Genomic DNA, 21,242 nt, shown 5'->3' with positions numbered 1-21,242 from the left:
ACAAAGTTAAATTTATGTTTCACTCCTCACATATAGGCCTCTAGTTGAAAAGCTCCAAAGCAACAGCAACAAATCATGTTCAGACCCACAGTAAATGTAGATGCATCTATAGACAGTACTTACTGGAAATGTAAACTATTGTGCTTTATTGTGACTATTAATAATCTCAATACACACGAACTTCATAAACATTGCAATCTCACCAGGTGATATTATTATAATGTAATTTATATCATAGTGACACTTTTAACAGAAGAGAAGTTCTTTTTTTATGTGGGAATTTTTATTACTGCATAGGTCTTCTGAGAGCTACATGTAAACTTCATAAGATAGAAGAAAGTCATCGATATGCAAGAAAGAGAGAAACAAACTAAGAGACACACACAAAGAGAAGGGGAGAGCAAACATTTGTAATGAAATCTCTTTACCCTTTTTTGGTATTAACCATTTATCCTAACTCCAGCTGTAGAATAACCACAGATCCAGTTTGACAGTAACATTTCTTATTTCTGCCATCATTCTGGGCAAACCAGGGTTGTTGAAATGATTGGACCCCTTTCACTTTCAACAGGGTCTGGCTTGGGGCAAAAAGTCTATGGACAGAGACCAGCTCTTAATCCCCTAGAGCAATTTGGAGGAGGCCAGTAATTTAGGCTGCCCTGGGGAAGACTCTAACCATGGCTGCTAGGGAGGGCAAGGAGGTCTCCACCTGACATTTCCTCAGGTTTGCCTTCCTTCCAACAGATATTCAAGAATGGAACCAGTTTTTGTTTAAAGTTATAGCTTCACCAAATCCAAGCCCTTACATTGTATTCCCAACTATAAAATCCTTTGGGTATCATAGCAACAGGACTCCTTCTAGCTGCCTGAGACCATTGCTTTAAATAGAAGCATGATCTGGCCCTAGAGCCAACTAGAAATCTAAATAGCATTCCAGAAAGCAGCTGGAAGCACCTTCTTTTTCCTGTTCTTCAGAGTCTCCTGAGATCCTAAGTATGACTCAGGATCAGACTCTAGGTACTGCTTCAAACTTCAAACCCAAGTGATTTATCCTGGAAATAGCACAGTCATTGGTATACCTAGGTTAAGTAGTACAATATCTATATGAATCGTCGGAGTTTGTACAATGTCAAATGTCCAACCTCCTAATCTCCTAAAACAGAAAAGAAGAATCATCTTGAAATTTTAAAATCTTGGTAATATCCCAATAAAGCATTTAACTGAGATTAGAAAAGCAATTGAGTAATTATGTGATGCCTACTGTTATATTCCATTCTTCCTTTCCAATACAGGTATTCAGTAATTTTAATCCATTTTATTTTAATCTTGAATTTCAAAAACTATGTGTTGATTATCCTAATCAATGAAAGAGAACAGAAAATGACCGATCCTAGTTAATTGGTAATCCTCAAATCATTTATATTTAGCTTTGGAATGCTTTCTTCTGTTTATGATCTTTCATCACAAAAGGTTTGCCTTTTTAATATTCTTAAGCTGACTAAAAATGTGATATTAATGTGTTGTGAAGAGTTATGGATTTAGTCATAATAATTTATTATATACTCATATAATAAATTCTTTATATGGTTTGTTCGTTTAGTTTTCACAACAACCTGGTAAGGTGAGCTAGTAATACCCTGTTTCACAGATGAGGAAATGAAAGCACTGAGAGGTAGGATAACTTGTTCAAGGCCCAAAACTAGTAAGTGGAACACCCATGCTGGAATCTAGCCTGAGAGTGTGCAGAGACTGTGCTCTCAAAGCAAGTGTGATGTGGCAATATGCCCATGGGAAGATATGCAGGAAAAAGAAGTGGGAAGACAGAGAGACAGGGGAAGGGAATGGAGTATGACATTTAGCAGAGGGGAAAGCCAGGCACTAAAGTCAAGGGGGTCCCATTCAGAGACCAGGAGAATCTCAGGGGTGGCTGGTATAGCTATGAAAGGTCACACAAGAGACACAGTATAATGGAGCTTATATGTCAGATGAGGAGTCTGAGCTTAATTTTCTTAGGCAGTGAGAAGTCATTCAAGTACTTCAAGTTGGGGACATGTGTGGTCATGTGGTCAGATTTCTCATTTTAAAAAAAGTCACTGTGGCTGATGTGCAAAATATGAAAATACGTGGATTGGAAGATATTTAAATAATGCATGAAAGATATGACAGCAGGGTAGGAAAGTGGGGAGGGGAGGGAGGGAGCGAGGGAGAGAAGGAAGGAAGGGAGGGAGGGAGGGAAGGAGGGAGGGAGAGAAGAAAAAAAAGAAGAATTTATTAAAAATATCATCTCAAAAAATACAATAGACTCAAGTTTTCTGGGTAACTCTAGCCCTCCTACTTTCTAGGATGAACAAAGAAGCAGAGGGTAGATATCCTGCTATTTTGTTGATTAAGAAAGAAAAACTGGGAACAGAGAGAAATGTTGAATGCTAAAACCTCTGCCGAATGCAGAGACTTTGTAATGCATGAGGACTAGAGATGTCAAATGGGGAGGACAATAACACATAGTATGAAAATTTTGCCAGTCAGAACGGAAACAGTGAAACTAAGCATTAAAACATTAAAAAGTTCTGGTTGGGCGTGGTGGCTCACACCTGTAACCCCAACACTTTGGGAGGCCTAGGCGGGTGTATCAAAAGATCAGGAGTTTGAGACCATCCTGGCCAACATGGTAAAACTGTGTCTCCACTAAAAATACAAAAATTAGCTGGGCATGGTGGTGTGTGTCTGTAATCCCAGCTACTCAGGAGGCTGAAGCAGGAGAATTGCTTGAATCCGGGAGACGGAGGTTGCAGTGAGCCAAGATCGTGCCACTGCACCCCAACCTGGGTAACAGAGCAACACTCCACATAAAAAACAAACAAACAAACAAACAACAACAAAAAAAATAGTTCTACGTAGGTGAATGGCTTGCTATGCAGAGAGTAGATGAATATTACAGGGCAGAGAGTCATCCAAGATGGCATACTTGATGGTAAACGCCATGGAAAACAAACGATTATGTTGCCTCAAAGAAAAAGCTAACTAAAAAGTTACTAATGTTAGCATCAGAGCATTATTCAACATGGAAAGATGAATGGAATGGGAAGTTCAAGTGAAATGAGACAAAGCATACTTTTATCCTGGATAGAAATTCCTGTCCTAGATATTGTATAACAGATTAACTCAACCTTTGTTCACTCATCACTGTTGGAAAAACACATTTGAATAAAACGTTCAGTTGATTTTTATTACACTTTTGGTCACAGCTGCCACCAAACTGACATAAAGCCTTGTGAAGAGTTTGTTACCAGTGTGGGGCTTTCTCAAAAATATCACTGCCTCTCCCGAGGAAATATAAACCACACCCCCAAAGAGATAAAATCCCCTCAGACCAACTGAAGAAATGAGAATGTAACAACTAGAAAAAAATATGCAAAATGTGGTTAAATCAGTCAATTAAGTTTTTAATGTACACAAGAAATGGAATTCAGAGCGTTAGCTTTTGTGAAACAGTTCTCCCTTCTTGAGTGGAGATAAAGTATGTTTTCTGTAGTGCCAGAAATTATGAAGCTGAGGGAGTGTTACAGGAAGTCTTAACATTTTAAAATCACCACGGGTGCCATACATTCCATCCAGAATTCACTTCTTTGGGATTGCTTTTATGTTCAACTACATCCTCTTGTCAACCTCCTTCACACCATTTGTCTTCAGTCATCTGTACCTTCTGCTTCTGTCTCTCCACTTAGATTTGTGAACTACTAAGATCAAGCATAACCTTCTCAATACTATCCCTCAAAAGCAGACATTACAAATTATTGTAGCAATACCGACATCAAATCTGTTTCATAAGTATAATGTTGTCATTACGAGACTAGATGCCATTGGAAGTCATAGATTATAACTAACTAAAACTAACTTATTGTTAGTTGTTCTGTACTTAGCATAGGACCCAACCAGCACAGAGTAGACACTGAATGAGTATTGAATAAACAAATTAATAAGAGAAAAGAAGAATTAGATGGCTAAAGAAAAGAAACAGTTTGCTGACTTATAAAATTAAAGAATTCTGAATTAGTGAAGCCTTAGGAAGTATTAACTGAATGCCTAAAAGATATCCTTCTTTGTATGAGATTTTGAAAACTGAAGATCCTTCAAGTAGAGTTATCACACAGGTGAGTTCTATTTGATCCTCATATTTCCTTTGCTTTACAAAGAATTAAATTTAGTCTTCTTTTGAGAAATGTCTGTTCATATCATTGGGAGTTATACCTGATGTAAATGACGAGTTGATGGGTGCAGCAGACCAACATGGCACAAGTATACATATGTAACAAACCTGCATGTTATGCACATGTACCCTACAACTTAAAGTATAATAATAATAAATAAATTTTAAAAAAAAATAAAAAAAATAAAAAAAAAAGAAAACATTTCTCCCACATTGCAAAAAAAAAAAAAAAAAAAAAAAAAATTTAGTTGTCAGTGTCTAAGTCCACAGATTATACATGCAGGTTTGTATTTCTGGTTTCTCTTGAACTGTTCAAAGATCTTCCAACACTAACCTTGCAGTTATGTGACTCTGGACAGTAGCTTGTGCCTTTTAGATGAAGCTAAAGATCTCCATGTAAATACAGTCCCTACCACTCCTATGAGGAGGCCAAAGGTCAGGGGTTACCTATTATCATGATTATGCACATAATCATGATTATATACATATCATGATAATATGTTATAGGTTATATTTATTATCATTATATACTTTATATATTTGTTTCATTCACTTTGGAGATATGCCTAGCCCAATAAAGTATTTGTGTTTTTTCCCTGATTTACAGCATATCACAGTGTGCTAGAGGAACCCAGGAAATCTTGTAAATTTCAGATTCTGGCAGGGTAGGTGTGGAGAGGGGCCTGAGATTCTGCATTTCTGACAGGCTGTCAGCTGGTGCTGATGCTACCACAGGTTGAATAGTAAAGCCATTGCCAGTATCTTTGTATGAATTGATGAAATGAATTTGTTTCAAATATTTATCTATTTACAGCTAAAATTAGCTATACTCAAAATGTCCTGATCAATTCTGATACATTGGAGTTGTATAGTTAGATCATTTACCACATATCTGATTATTAAGTACCTGCTAATAGGTCAGGCACTTGGCTAGATGTTAGGGATGTCACAATCAGTGAACAGACATTGTCACCTGCCTTGAAGACTACAGTCTAGCAGGAGAGACAGATAGTAATTATATAATCAGGAATATATAGGTACAAACACAAAATAATGTGTTAGGAAGTAAAAGTACTGAGTCTTATCAGGGTTCATAATAGATGAATCTAGCCTAAACTAAAAGGATGAAGGCATATTTTTTCCCAGAGGCTGAAATTTCAGGGATGCTACCTCATAGGAATAAGAAGCATGATGAGTGCATACGGAATTAGTTGCTGAGAGGAAATTACTCACAATTGGGATGATTGAAAAACAGGGAGAAAATTCTAGTGGATGGATAAAATGACTGAGAGAGCGATGTCAGAAATGGAGGATAGAGAATTACTGCGAGGAATTTGTACACATCAACTTCACTTCAGTGTCATCTGTAAGCCCTTGAAAATGCTTATTAAATGAATGAACACTGTTAAATATGAGTTTTCCTGCAAAGTACATGATCTCATTCCTTGTTATGACTGCGTAGTATTCCATGGTGTATATGTACCAAATTTTCTTCATCCAGTCTATCATTGATGGGCATTTGGGTTAATTCCACATCTTTGCTATTGTAAATAGTGCTGCAGTGGACATACACATGCATGTGTCTTTATAATAGAATGATTTATATTCCTTTGGGTATATACCCAGTAATGAGGTTGCTGGGTCTAAAGGTATTTCTGCCTCTAGGTCTTTGAGGAATCTCCACACTGTCTTCCACATGGTTGAACTAATTTGCACTCCCACCAACAATGTATAAGTGTTTCTTTTTCTCCACAGCCTTGCCAGCATCTATTATTTTTTGACTTTTTACTAATACCCATTCTGACTGGTGTGAGATGGCATCTCATTGTGGTTTTGGTTTGCAGTTCTCTAAGGATGCTGGGCTTTTTATCATGTGATTGTTGGCCACATCGTCCTTAGTGAGCTAACACAGAAACAGACAACCAAATACTGCATGTTCTCACTTGTAAGTGGGAGCTAAATGATAAGGGCACATGGAGACATGAAGGGGAACAGACACTAAGGCCTATCAGAAGGTGGAGGGTGGGAGGATGGAGACAGGCAAGAGAAACAACTAAAGAATACTAGGCTTAATACCTGGCTGAGGAAATAATCTGTATGACAAATCTCCTTAAAATACGTTTACCTATGTAACAAACCTGCACATGGACCCCCAAACTTAAAGTAAAGTAAATAAACATACATATATATATATATATATATGTTTTCCTTATTTCCCCAAAAGACCGCAAGCTGCTTGAGAATAGGTCTCATCATATCCTAGCAGTTGTTCACGAAACACTAGTTGATTGGTTTTACTGCTCACAGTTCTATACCCTGGAATAAAACATAGGCAATGCTCTGAATTTTTTCTTTATTGAGACCAGTTCATAATACTTGCTACGTGGAGAAAGCTCCTCTCTATGATAGTTAGAAATATGCCTCTCATATCAGAAAAAGAATTGGCTATATGTCTTAAAGATTTAAGTTGTATTAAGCCAAATATAAAAAATATATTACAACATTTATTAATATTTATTTTTAGGATTTAAATATTTATTTTTAGAATTTAAAAGTAGAGCATCTATTTGTGGCAATGCCCAAAGGTCCCCAAGTTTGTCTATCTAATTAATTCCCTTTGTGATGTGGGGGAAATCACTTTGTGTCTGGGCTTTAGTTTTTTCATCTTTAAAGTCTGGGCCCTAAATAGATGTGTTTCAGTTCCTCTTTTACTTGGATAATTCATTGGTTCCATGATGCTTAAGCAAAAAATCTACTGATTAATAAATGATGCTATCTCAGAAATAAAGGTCTTCTTTATGGCATCTCCTGCACCGAGCCATAGCTGAGGTAGAAGTTATGCCGATGGGGATGGTAAAATGAACTCCCCAACCTTAACCGGAATCCTTAATGTCGGTTCTTAGTTCTGCTCATTTATTCCTTGTATGAACTGTTACAAAGTATTAAGTTCACAACATTCTTTTGTGTATTCCCTTGGTTATTATATGTTCACTTGATAATAATGTTAGTTGATATATTCTATTGAAATGCATGGTAATTGTTTCATAAGCCTACCAAACACTCACTGCTGAATGTTGGTCATTAATATTGTTATAATGGAGTCTCAATTCTAAGAATGCTAATAAGACAACATAGGAATTTTCTGTCCTGATCTTTGTAATAGATCTGAAATATGGCTGAAACCTCCCAAATTATACTATTTTTATTCTTGGCCTTTCCTCCTCCATCCCAAGAGATAAAGATTTAGGGCATGTTAGAATTTCTTCTTCCAAACACCACTTTCTAGACAGCAGTGTAAGGGAATTTTTGTCTGTCCATTATTGTATATCCAGCCTGTTTAAAAACAAATACCACATCCTATTGTTGACTTACATTTTTCACCTAGACTTGTTTCTTTCTCAACTAGAAAACCACTTCCCTAAGGGGATTAACTACACCATTCAGTTTTTTCAGTGCACAGCTCCCAGATTATAATGAAAACAGAGTAAAACGTGTATTCCAACACCATTTTAGGTCTCAAAACAAATCCCAGAAGTTGAAATTGGAATTGACAAGGAAGCATATTTGTTGTTCTTTTTGTCTATCCTTTAAGAGAACACTTCGTTACTTAGCACCACAGGCAAAACATCATTTTCAATTGTTTTCAATATCATACCAGTCTAGTACAATCATAAATGAAATGTCTATTTCTTCACAAAATAAAATATTGGTGGAATATTTTTCTGTCTCCATTTTTTGTCTTCTATAGATTATAAGGCATATTGTACCTTTTATTCCAGTGTAACATAAAATCAAATATAAACAGCTATGTATTAATACTCTCGACTTCATAAATATTTTTGGAATCCTGTCCCTGCCTTATTCCCATCCAAGGTCTTCCTAATTTGCCACTAGTTACCTCTAAGTTGCAGGAAATGTATCCCAGGTCCCAGGTGTGATATTAGCAGATGTCAATTGATGTATTGCAAGGATTTGGAAGAGTATTTAAGAAAAGAAAGAGGTATGACTGTGATAGGGTCAAGCCATCCCCTCTCACTTTAGACACCCTACCAGATCCCATTCCACTCTCCTCTAACAGTACACCCCCAAGAGCATCACTAAGGATGTGGGGGCTGAGAGTTGGATGAGGAAGGAAAGGGTATGTGGTTGGTTGGCAGGCAGATGAGCTAAGGACTGTATGTCAACAGGTCACAGAAGGGCTTCTTTCTATATGGTGCCTGCCAGCCCCATCTTCCTGGCATTGGGCCACATTCCTCCATTCCCACACCTTCCTATGCATTGTTTCAAACCACACTTTAAAATTATGTAAGCTTTTCCTAACCCTTTTACCATCTCTTTTGTATATAATGCCTTCAAACTGTCAGTACACCCAGTGTTTTCCTTCCACCTCCACTCCTTGCCCTACATGGTCTAACTGTATGGTCCTGCCAGGCACTCTAACTTGGTCTTAGATTGTAGCCATTCCTGAGCCACCTGATGAAGTCTAAAATCTTTCTTCTGAAGAATCTGTCTTCTTTTACTTCCAGCTATGTTCTTGCTAGAACCACAAACTAATAGATACGATGGTTTTATATTCAAACTTCAAACGATAAAATAAGTGAGGTATTTACTGATGCTAAGAAGCCCTTAAAAAAAAAAAAAAAAAAAAAAAAAAAAAAAACAACTCTGCACCATCAGTCAGTTTCAGCCATCCCAGAGTGAGATCTTTTGAGAATTAGAAGAAAAATGCTCCTAATACTGCCAAATTTGCCTACAATATCACCTGGGATTTTATAAACTGTTAAAAGGTCATTCAAATATGGGATCATTAAAATATATTCTCAGGCATTCAAGGCCTTGGAATATTTGCTAAATAAAAACCTATCTTAAAAACTTTCTTGGGTCAAGGACTTAAAGAAAAAGAAAAAGACACGCAGGAGGATGCTACAGGAAATATGGGAAGAAACGGTAATAAAGCAATCTGATTAAGTGTGCTGTTGCCATAAAAACAAAACAAAACAAACCATAAATTACTATGAAAAAGAAAGAGAGAAACTATAACCATAATATGCCAGAAATAAACACCTAGAATTAAACACTATCCATATGATGGGAGGCAATGGAAGGGACCAAATGGACTTGTCTTACTAAAAGAAGACACAGGTATTGATACAGGCATATAAATACGAATACAGACCTTAAGTTAAGGACCATCAACAACAAAACAAGGTTGAATACATTTTAAACTAGTAAATTAAAACTACACTTTTCCAATAAAAACCTGAAAAGCAGAAATAACAGATAAGTTATGAAAAATGTGAAAATATGGCAGAATTAAGGTTATATAATGAGATAATCTCAGGTATGAAGAGAAATCTCTCAAGATAAAAAAAAATCAAGATCAGAAAATATCTGGACAAGAGACATACACACAAATAAAAGTTATACAAATTTGAAAATCAAAGCAGGAAAAAGATTTGTCTCTCCAATATGAACCAAACTACAACTTGAATAGTAATTTTATTATCTTAAAAGTGGAATTCAAGAAGAAATGCTATAAGGGACAGAAAAAAGATATTATATACTGATAATAAAATCAATGAACCAGAAAATATGACTATCATAAACATATATTCCTAAAAATAGAGCCTCAAAGTATTAAGATTTTCCAGTGTTGGACTTCTAATGCTTTGAAAGCAAGTTGTGGTCTTACACTTCATTTGAATGCCTTAATAAAGCTAAGAAAGTGTTTGATGTCTAATGGTGGCTAGATAAATATTTTTATAAAACCTGAAGAAGGGCTCAACCTCACAGTCATATCCTTGTTCCCCAAAAGAGATTTCCATTTGATTCACAGAACTCACGGAACATATGGCTTATATGAAGGCGAATGGGTATCATTACTTGATGGCTGTAAGTTAAATGTCTGAGTTGTGCTTTCATTAGTCACACATCGACAAACTTCAACAAATTTAGCAATCTGAAAGAATTTTATGCTCATATTCTGGTGAAAGGAATAAAACAGTGGTCACATTAGGCAAGATAAAGCAATACAGAAAAATTTTGCCCTGAAGTTTCAAAATAAGAGACTCCTTGGCTATGCAAATATTACATGGTGAAAATAGATTTTGTTGCATGGGATACGTAAAAGGATCATAAAACACATTAAGGCAATGAGACAATTAGGTTGAACTATATGAAACTGATAAAATTGATATTTGTGTAGGTAAAAAATGATTGAATAATGGCAATTTCATGTGATGCAACCTAAAGAAACTTTTTTAAAAAAAAACAAATAGCTTTTCAAGAAGGTTAGACAAGCAATTTTGTTCAAAGGTAGACAAAATATATATGTTTAAAACTCAATTTGCAAAGATAAAATGCTTCTATCCAGGTTTTCATTCTATTTCAGGGTTAATAATGCATGAGTCACAGCTGCCTTCTCCTACTGCGCATTTGCTCAGCTGAGACTATTGTCCTAACCCTGAGTTACTTGACTCTCTCCCATCCTACCGCCCACAGTCAATGTCTGACTGGTAAAGGGCATAAAAGGGTAGCTCATTTGCATAAATTGTGGATAACTTTGCAACTTATTCTCTAGAACCTTCTCCCTATGAATTAAGCCAAGACTGGCCTTGAACTGAAGCCACATTTGCTCAGCTCTTTGCCCCTCTCAATTTGAATCCACTCCTTTCTTTACAGGAAGCTTTTATGAAGAACCTTCCCTCAACAAATCACCAATATCTGAACCCCTGTCTCAGGCTCTGCTTTTAAGGAACCTGACTTAAAATATCACACGAAGGAAAAGGGACAGGTGGCAAATGTGTGTGGTGAAATACAGAGAGCTCATTATCCCTTAGTGCCTCCATCGTAACAAGGTGCAAATGGATGGCAGTTTATTTTCTCTGTGTCCATAAAATACAAGCATAGTCAGTACATTCCAAAGCCCAGCATGTTATTTTACAAGAGCTTTAAAAATCATGTTTCTCAAAGTACACTTTACTTCACTAAAAATGTTATCCTGCCTACGTGCAACAATACATCTCTATCTAATTATCAAATTCCTAATTTCTTAAACGATTTTATTTTAAAATGTTACAATGAAAAATTTCAGCTGGATACTACATGTCCAATGCCAGACAACACATGAGCTCGGGGCAGGTGTTCTTGCTACTAAGATTAAGCCAAAAAGAGAAATATGAATAAGAAATTGATTGTTCTCAGTTTCCTGGGAAAAAAATTAAAAGTCAACTATTTTACGATTAAATTAAGTATACTTTAAGACTGGCAATTAGATAACCAGAAACATGCCCAGTTTCCAATTCCAGCCTGTCATTAAGGCATGTATTTGGTTGAAATGCTCTTTTTGCCCTCTAGTGGAGAACTTAGCTAAAAATGATTGATACTTCATTTTGCAAAACCACTTCTCTTAAAATACCTGCTCATTGACATTCATTTTCTAATGTTAAAAGTCCAATTAATTTGCATTTAGTCATTTTGAACAGAATGTTCTTTGTGAATGTATTAAACACATTCATTCATTTTGAAAACAATTTAGCATCATCAAATAGTGTACATGTTTCGGTTTCCCGAAAAATTTTAAAACATTTTTAAAAACCCATTCTAAGTTTGATAAAGTCTTTTTTCCAATTCCAACAATCTCAAATATTTTATATTTGAAATCATTCTTAATAGCTATCTAATCTCCATTATCTTTAAAACTTGTCAGAAAAGTTTTAGAATTGAGAGCAAAGCTCTTTATTTCTATGATGATTGAAAATAAATTACCTTGGTTTATTCACACAGACTTCTAATCATACATACAGGTAGAACATAAATAAACATTATTAATGAGGAGGTTTGAGGGATTTTTTTGCCTCCAAAATACAAGATTACTTTTTTCAATAAATGTGGCTGCCTCAGTACAATTTTGTCAGAGTATTCAATGTTTAGTGGTTCTCTTAGCCACTAACCTTTGCAAAGTGGACAGTTCTACCAAAAGAATGGTGGAGCCTGGAGATGAAATGTGAAAAGCATTATGGAATTCATCAACCCAGGCTCTGCCAGTAACTCATGCCAAGGCCTTGGGTATGTCACTTTGCATCTGTGGGCTTCAGTTTTCTTATCCGTAGACTGAAGGAAGTCAGATGGCCTCAACAGTCAGTTCTAGACCTGATTTACATATGTAGTGCTGCGTTTGACCAAATGGAAGCCTGTGCGTGATTCCGGGGTGGTGATGGTGAAGGTGGTAATGCTGCTTTATTGATAGATGTTAGGGGGGTGTCTCAAAGAAAATTAATCAAGCATCAGCTTTTAAACTATTCTGCAAAATTTTGTACAAATTATATATATTTTCTGAACCTCAGTTTCTTCATATGTAAAAGAAACAGTAAAACCTACTTTATGATTGTTTTTGAATCTAAACAAAATTCTGCATGTGAAGAAAGCGGCATGTTGTCTACTTTTTCTAAATATGTCCCTTATAAAATTTCAGTGACTCCTCAACTCACTCACTGCTTTTTTTCCCCCAGTTCAGATAACTCATTATGCTTGGGAATGTGGAAGCTATCTAGTAATCTTAATTATTGCTAACTTCACATTATAGTTTCTGATTCCAGTTGCTTCTTCAATGCTCTGGCCTGCTTTCATTTTCTCAAATTTGCCCTGCTCATTTTCTTTCTGTCTATGCTTGTTGCCCCCCTCTAGCTGGAATGCCCAGCCCATCCCCAACCTTCACTTCTTTTCAGGCCTCAGATTCAACACCATTTTCTCATTAAGTCTTTCCTGATTCATCAAACTGGATCAGGACCTCTGATACACATACTCATACCTGCTCAAATGTCTTTTGCATGGCAGTTGTAACAGTTATCACTAAGTATTGAATTTTTTTCTTCTTTAATTTCTGTTTTCCCTATGTAGAAAATAAGGACCTAGAAAAGGCCCCCATGTCTCTGTCTGCTGGCTTTCCAGTGCATGGCCAGCACAAACACAGTGCCTTGCACCTAACAGATATTCAATACATCTTTATGAAATGAATAAATGTGTTTCGTCAACTTCCAGACTCCTGAGTTCCTAGACTTTATGTTGGAACAAAAAGGTTGCAAAGTCTATGCTTTTTGTTTTTAGTGAGAAATTAGGCTATTAGTTAGTCAAGGTTTTAGTAACCTTGAACTAAATCACTTAATGTTCATTTTTCTAATTTTGAAGCTGTGTACAATTGTAGACTGCTTATCTCAAAGAGCTATTTCTGTAGTCTTAACGCATACTCATAAAAGATTTTTCACATCTTTAGATTTAAATATTTACAGCATATATTAGAAAAATAAATGGTTATTTCAAAACCCTCTCAGCCTTTGAAGCAGCAGGGGAAGGCTAGACTTACTTTAGATTTTCCTTTCTCCAGATAAGTTATAATCTCTATTAACTCTTGGTGATTGATCTTTGTTTAAAACATCAGAAGAAACCTCTGGCAAAAAAATATGTCAGAGGAGCTACTAAAAAACATCAACTCATGCTTGAAAATATGCCTATAATATTAATATTTGGTTTTTATTGGATTTCTGCAGATTTACAAGGTCAATTCTCTGAGTAGCAATGCAGTGATAATACCAATTTACAGGCTCTCAAAAATGTTAACAATATAAACTTTACACATTTACTAAATTTGAAAATAAAAAAGTAGAAGAAAAAATGTACAAGGAAAGTCAACCTTCAATGTTTACAGGGTGAAATATCCAAGGAGTTTAAGGAAAGAATGCTCATGGCCTAGGAAGCAGGCTAAATTCAGCTTGTGAAGGGGCCTCTCCCACCTACCCACTCTGGACATGAAAGTTTCTTTCCTTTCTCTGTCCTCCTACCTCATTTACACAACATCAGACCACCATGAAAACTCACCAGAGGTTCCAGAGTAGGTATGCCAACCCCTAATCCTCTATGATGGGAAAACAAAAGGAGTTAGCTGTCTATTGCTATTGTTTTTCATTTTGCCTATTTCCTACATGTGTATTTCTCATTCAGAATACATTTTGCTAGGTAGGTTCCCTCATTATTCTAATAGATGATTCACCCTTGCCTTATTATAAGTGGAGTGATTCTTTACATAGAGAAGACAGAAATAATGCGTATAATTGAACTGAAAAGACATCCATTTGCTCACTCTCCTCCCTTTTTTTCATTTCAGACAAGTTATATTCCTTCTTTATTCTTAATCTACAATCTCAAGAGCAGTTGCTTAGAAAAAAGGCTAAGAAAAAATGATCAGTAAATATTCTGTTGACATATCATAAAGGTAAAATGTATTATAAGCAAATACTTCATCTTTTTTAGCAGAAACATAATTCTAATATAAATAATAATCTCTTTATGAAAAGGGCACTTTAATTTTTAAAAAAAGGAAATCACAAGAAAGTATATGTTGGCAGCTGTGGTATTTTTTCAAAGAGAAAGGACTTTTAATAATTGAAGCAGTATACCAGAAAAAGTTATACATCTTCTGATTCAGTAAGTCTATGAATACTGAATGTGTAAACACTCAGGCCCAATTGTAAACATTACAAGCATGTGGGGACAATTTTGATTAACAGCTAAACCCAGTATTTTATAACTTATTCTAATAAAAATTTCCTAAGCTAATATACTAGATACATTACAGTATATACTATATATATATTATAATATATATACATATACTCTCTATATACATATTTAATTTAACAGTTGTGTTTCCTTTTACTTACTAGGAGTTATATGAGGAAAAAATAATTATAATCTAGTACTTATAAACATGCCAATATAGTTTTTCTTTTAAAGATTTTTTATAGGAAAGTTCATTTTCTTGCTGACTCATTAGACAATTTAAAAGGCAAAAAAAGATCACTTGGACACAGGAAGGGGAACATCACATACCAGGGCCTATTGTGGGGAGGGGGGAGGAGGGAGGGATAGTATTAGGAGATATACCTAATATAAATGATGAGTTAATGGGTGAAGCACACCAACATGGCACATGTATACATATGTAACAAACCTGCACTTTGTGCACATGTACCCTAGAACTTAAAGTATAATTTAAAAAAACCAAAAAAATACAAAAAATACAAAAAATAAAATAAAAATAAAAAGTCAAAAAAAGAAACGTCCATTATTATAGTGGAAGCATAGCGTTTTCTATGAGGTAAAAACTTTGAGATCACCCAGTTCTTGAGATTTCTAAATTTTTTAAGTTGTAAGTAGGCTTAGGAATCTGCATTTTTCTATTTTATTTTATTTTATTATTTTTTGAGACAGAGTCTCACTCTGTTGCCAGGCTGGAGTGCAGTGGCGCGATCTGGGCTCAGTGCAACCTCCACCTCCTGGGTTCAAGCGATTCTCCTGCCTCAGCCTCCCGAGTAGCTGAGACTACAGGTGCGTGCCACCACGCCTGGCTCATTTTTTTGTGTGTTTTTGGTAGAGACGGGGTTTCACCATGTTGGCCAGGATGGTCTCAAACTCCAGACCTCATGATCCGCCTGCCTCGGCCTCCCAAAGTGCTGGGATTACAGGCATGAACCACCGTGCCTGGCCAGGAATCTGCATTTTTCTAAAGCTCTCCAGATAATTCTGAAGCAAACAGCCCAATCTGAGTCCTAAAGTTAGGGTTTTGAAACCGAACTAAATGTCCTACTATTACAGCTGAAGAGACAGAAACCAGCAGGAAGAGAGTGAAATGTGTGGCACAGTAACATCTACGTAAATGATGTGATATGCACACAAAATAACAATGCAACTTTTGAAAGAAAATGCACAAACAGATAGATACACATGACATAGTTTAGAATTTTTCTCTGGCGGCAGAAAGGAAAGAAGAGTGAGAAATGAGAATTAAGGGAAACACGTATGTGAATAAATCAGAAAGCAATAAAAACAAAAAGCCGTAATAAAAGGAAAAAGCTATTTAAGATGAGAGTAAGGGCCTACGAGTTATATTGATGGATTGTTTCTTCACTTCAGCACCAAAATTCTACTATAATAACTAGATGCTAAAAAATGTATAAAGCTGAATACTTAAGATGGAATGTGACAGTTTTACTTTCATATATCACTTGATCCCGGTAACAAGTCTATGACAGAGATTCTATTTTGTTGCTGTTGTTTTTGTTTGTCATTTCACAGTTAAGAAAGCTAAAGCAAGAGTTTGAATTACTTTTTCAAGTATAAGCACACAAGTCATTGATTCTACAAAATAAATTCAGGAATTGATGCCTCATTACAAATAGACTCTGCAGATGAATTTTAACTTGCATTTCACTATAAGTAGAGTGACTTTATGCTTACTGATCAAACAGGACACTTCTGATAAAAAGAGGGGGCACTAAAAATACTGAAATCATATAATTTTAAAAATATTTATTGACTGGAAGGGTTTATTATAGTGGTAGACATAAATATTTCTTTTCAAACACCTTTTTTTAAATTTTGTTTTTATTCTTTTAGACAGAATCTTGCTCTGTCACCCAGACTGGAGTGCAATAGTGCAATCCCACCTCACTGCAAACTCTGCCTCCTGGGTTCAAGTGATTCTCCTGCCTCAGCCTCCCGTGTAGCTGTGACTACAGGCATGCACCACCATGCCCAGTATTTATTTATTATATAAAAAATAAACATATATTTTAACTTTTTTTTGTATTTTTAGTAGAGACGGAGTTTCACCATGTTGGATGTTGGTCAGGCTGGTCTTGAACTCCTGACCTCAAACAATTGGGCCTTGGCCTCCCAAAGTGCTGGGATTACAGGTATGAGCCACCACACCCAGCCTCAAAACTCTATTTAAAAAATAAAATTCTTCAAAAAATAGAACAAAACATTACATACATATATAATGTTTTTATTTGTGTGTGTATGTGTGTGTGTGTATGTTTAAATGACCCAGACTCATCAGAACACATGATCATCTACATAGAAGTATACATTTTCCTGTCTATATGAGAGATCTTAAAGGTTGTGCCTTGACCTCCAGCAGTGACAACAGCCTGGGGTCTACAAGTGAGAGTGCTCAGGCTACGAGGGGTTCTGAGCCAGGAGAATGGAGAGGTAGGAGATGAACAGCCTGCTCTAGCTATGAAGTGAAAGCTATGGTGGTAGAGATTTTTTAAGAGACTATTCCAGATATAAATACTGAAATATGCAAATTGAAAGGCTAGAGAAATCTAGAGCTAGCCCTTGCATAAAAACATACAATAGGATTTAATAGCAGTAGAAGAAAGGGGAGAATCTATAGTACATGTGAAGAAATCTGTCATACTTATTTATCTCTTTCATGAGACAGAGCAGACTTGAAATAAAATAGTGTATGGTTACAAACAACACACAAAGATCACACATTTTTAGAAAACTAAAAGTGAAATAAAATGGCTCCACTGTCACAAACTTGGCACCAAAATAATTTTTTTTAAACGAAAGAAAAAATATCCTCAAGGATGGCTGTGAATTTTCTCCTGGGGCTTTAAAGCTGTCTCTTTGCCTATCAAGATCCTATTTTTGCTTGTAAAACCTCTCAAGCTCTCACTGTAAATAGAGCCTTCTTGCTTAGGAAATCTCAGCCTTGCTTCTGCCAACAGATCAGAAAAGTCATCCTGATTGTGAAGGCTTAGTCCTCACTCCTCTAGTTTCTATTCATAGACTGGCTACGTGTTTCTCGTTTGTTTGCGGGTGCAAACTGGCAGAGACTCAAGGGAGAAAGCAATAAGTGATAACTTCCTATCTACATGGCTTGTAGCTATGCTAAATGAAAGGGAGAAAATGTAGTTGGAATAAGAAAAGAGAACAAAGTGCATAAAACTGAGTAATTAAGTGGGAATATTGAAAGTAGGCCAGAAAAATTGGAATTTTAGGGTGACTTATAAAGAGAGGTATACCTTGGAAATTATGAGAGTAGAAGATAGAAGAAATGAGAAGGGGTGAATGGAGGAAAGAAGAAAAGTCATGGACAGTGATAAGCTTTCTACTTAGATACTTTATGTGTGTGTTAGTTTTCTCACCTCAGGGCCAGGTAAGTAAGCTGAGACACATGTGGCCACATATTTATGGTGCGTAGGAAGAATATTATTTTTCTAAATGAGTTGAATTTTTAAAAATAGAAAATAGACTCCAGTAGGCCTTAATCTAGACATAAACAGGTGTGTTGTACATGGTACTTTGCTACCTCCAAAGATAAAAAATAATTTAAATGCATTGTAAAATGGGGGAAAAATGGACAAAATGACTATAGTAGATTAGATACAATTTTAAAATAGTAACCCCCCACACAGATACATCTTTCCTCTGTATCCTTTCTTGTTTCAGCAATATACATAGTCCAAAGCATAATATATCAAAAATAAAGAAGATATCCTGAAGACTTTTATTTTGTTTTTGTTTGTTTTTTTGTGACAGGGTCTCACTTTGTTGCACAGTCCAGAATGTGGCAGCACAATCATGGCTCAGTGCAGCCTCGACTTCCTGGGCTCAAACAATCCTCCCACCTCAGCCTCCTGAGTAGCTGGGACCACAGGTGCACGAAACAATGCCCAGCTATTTTTTTTTTTTTTTCTTGTAGAGACAGAGTCTCCCTATGTTGTCCAGGCTGGTGTCTGGCTCCTGGGCTCAAGCAATCCTCCCACCTTGGCTTCTGAGTGTTGTTATTACAGGCATGAGTCACCACTCCCAGCCCCTTAAGTTTTAACAGCCAAAGTTTTGATCTGCAGGAGACTGGACTTCAAAATTAGACCATAAACATAAAATTTCGTGGAAAAAATATATATATATATATATGTATGTATATATATATATACTTGTTTATACACATACATATAACATAAGTCATTGAGCCACATATATCCTCTCAGTCCTTAACATTTAAGCAGCAACCATCCTCTGAACTTCAAACTACCTGCTTCTACTTTTCTTAGCCTCAGGGCTCTTTCTGGGATTGATGCTGCCCCAACCCCCCTCCTCAACTAATGACTGCCAGAATTTCCCTCCTCCTCCCCTCAGAGAGCAGGGCTCTGAGCTGTGTGTCCCTACAGTAGCTCCCAGAGTTCCCCAGTGATATAAAGCTCCAGTTCCCCACAGTGGTCACCTGCTTGCTCACACAACCTTTATTAGATGCCTCTCCTCCTTGTCTCAGTCCCCACTCCCCTAACAGGTATTTCCTGGAACCCCCTCCCAAAATAATTACTTGTAAGTGACAGTCTTCTCAGAGAAAACCAAACAAAGGTGCAATCACCCTCATTATTGATTATTCACAGCAGTTATGTCCTTAAAGCCTCCATGAGCATGGAATTCGTGAATACTAAACCATTTCTCCTGGGGAAAACCTGGATTAGGTTATTGCAAGTCTCTAGTTACATTTTCATCAACCAATCAATAAATAACCTGTTTTATGGGTGTTGCTGTTTAAAGACACATATTTAATATATTATTAATTCATTAACACCAAACTCATGGCCAACAGCACTATAACTCAAGCCTAAGAGTAGCTTACCTAACAGACTTATTTTCTCTTTAAGACACATCACAACCTTCTTGAGTGTAGGAACATTAGAAAGCCCTTCAACACTGTGCTTAGGGGCCATTTTAAACAGAAAAATTACCAACCAAACATACAGAGATGCAAACAAAAACATGATACCAGAGAGAACGCAAAAAGGACAATTTTTTTTTTTGAGACGGAGTTTCACTCTTATTGCCCAGGCTGGAGTGTAATGGCGTGATCTCGGCTCACTGCAACCTCCGCCTCCCGGGTTCAAGCAATTCTCCTGCCTCAGCCACCTGAGTAGCTGGGATTACAGGTGTGCGCCACCACACCCGGCTAATTTTTTGTATTTTTAGTAGAGACGTGTTCTCACCATGTTGGTCAGGCTGGTCTCCAACTCCTGGCTTCAGGTGATCCATCCGCCTTGGCCTCCCAAAGTGCTGGGATTACAGGCGTGAGACACTGCACTCGGCTTTTAAAAAGGACGATTGTTTACGGCATGACAACAAAAAAGCAGAGCATTGCCTTGTTTTTTGTTGGGAGTTGGGAGTATAGAAGATTCTAATTTCTCCCTGTTCTGTGAATTTCCACAAATGACTAGAAGAGCAAACACAATGAGTGCTGATTTGGGGTTACAAATAAATTTTAGTGAGTAGATGAACTCACAAATGTGGACTGTTTTGGAGTTCCCTATGGCAAACAGGACATGAACAGGAGAACAGAGAAAGATATGTAGGGCATCCAAGAGAATGGTTCTGAGATAGCTTCACAAAGTTCACCTTGCTCCCAGCAAGCAGGTAATAATGTTCTCCCATGTAAGCCGTAGGGGCAGAGAAGTAGCTGACCTACAGTTGTTAAGGACGTACCTTGTTAGTGAAGTAAAAAGGATGTAACCATGTATTATACGACTCGCGGTTGTATAACAGAAAGGAATGAGAACACCTCAGGAGAAGGTCGGATGCCCCCTGCCTCTACAACCCCACCCTACCTATGCTCCCAACACACTCCATCAGATCTGTGGAAACCGGATATAGCCTTCAATAAAAGAAATATCCTCAACTGAGTGACGTTATTCTAAATGAACTGGTAAATCCATAAGTTGATTCAGATTTAGTCTTTACTTGACATAGAAATAATCATAATAATTCAAGCATCTGGGGCTCCTGGTGAAAAAGTTAGGTAATTGTACAAATTGTTCATCACTAATAGATATTTACTACCTTGCCTATAAGGTGGGAAATAGCATATTATGTCACACTCTAGATAGACACCAAGACAAACACAACAAATAAATACAAGATGACCTATAACATGCAGGAGATGCCTTGGCACAGGAAAAGAGTACAGAAATTGAAGGGAGAAAACAAATCACTTTGAGTACTGATGCACGGAGAAATGTCACAGAAGAGGAGGGATAATTTAATGTGAACTTAAAGTACAAGAATGGTTTGTATAAGAAAGGAGAACGTAGAAGAGTATTTTATATGGGAAAATGCATGAACAAGTAGAACAGTAAGGAATTTCCAAGGCATGCCTAGAGGAAAATAAGAATATCAGTTAAGGAAA

At 36.5% G+C, this 21,242-nt stretch overlaps 1 protein-coding gene across 11 annotated transcripts in view; it reads right to left on the bottom strand.

The window, feature by feature from the left end:
* Positions 1–21,242, bottom strand: part of MLIP (muscular LMNA interacting protein) — a 256,877-nt gene that overhangs the window by 9,641 nt on the left and 225,994 nt on the right. The gene's annotated exons all lie outside the window — the stretch shown is intronic.

The sequence above is a fragment of the Papio anubis genome, chromosome 6, assembly GCF_008728515.1.
Source record: "Papio anubis isolate 15944 chromosome 6, Panubis1.0, whole genome shotgun sequence".
Classification (NCBI taxonomy): domain Eukaryota; kingdom Metazoa; phylum Chordata; class Mammalia; order Primates; family Cercopithecidae; genus Papio; species Papio anubis.
This window is presented reverse-complemented; position numbering and strand designations above follow the sequence as displayed.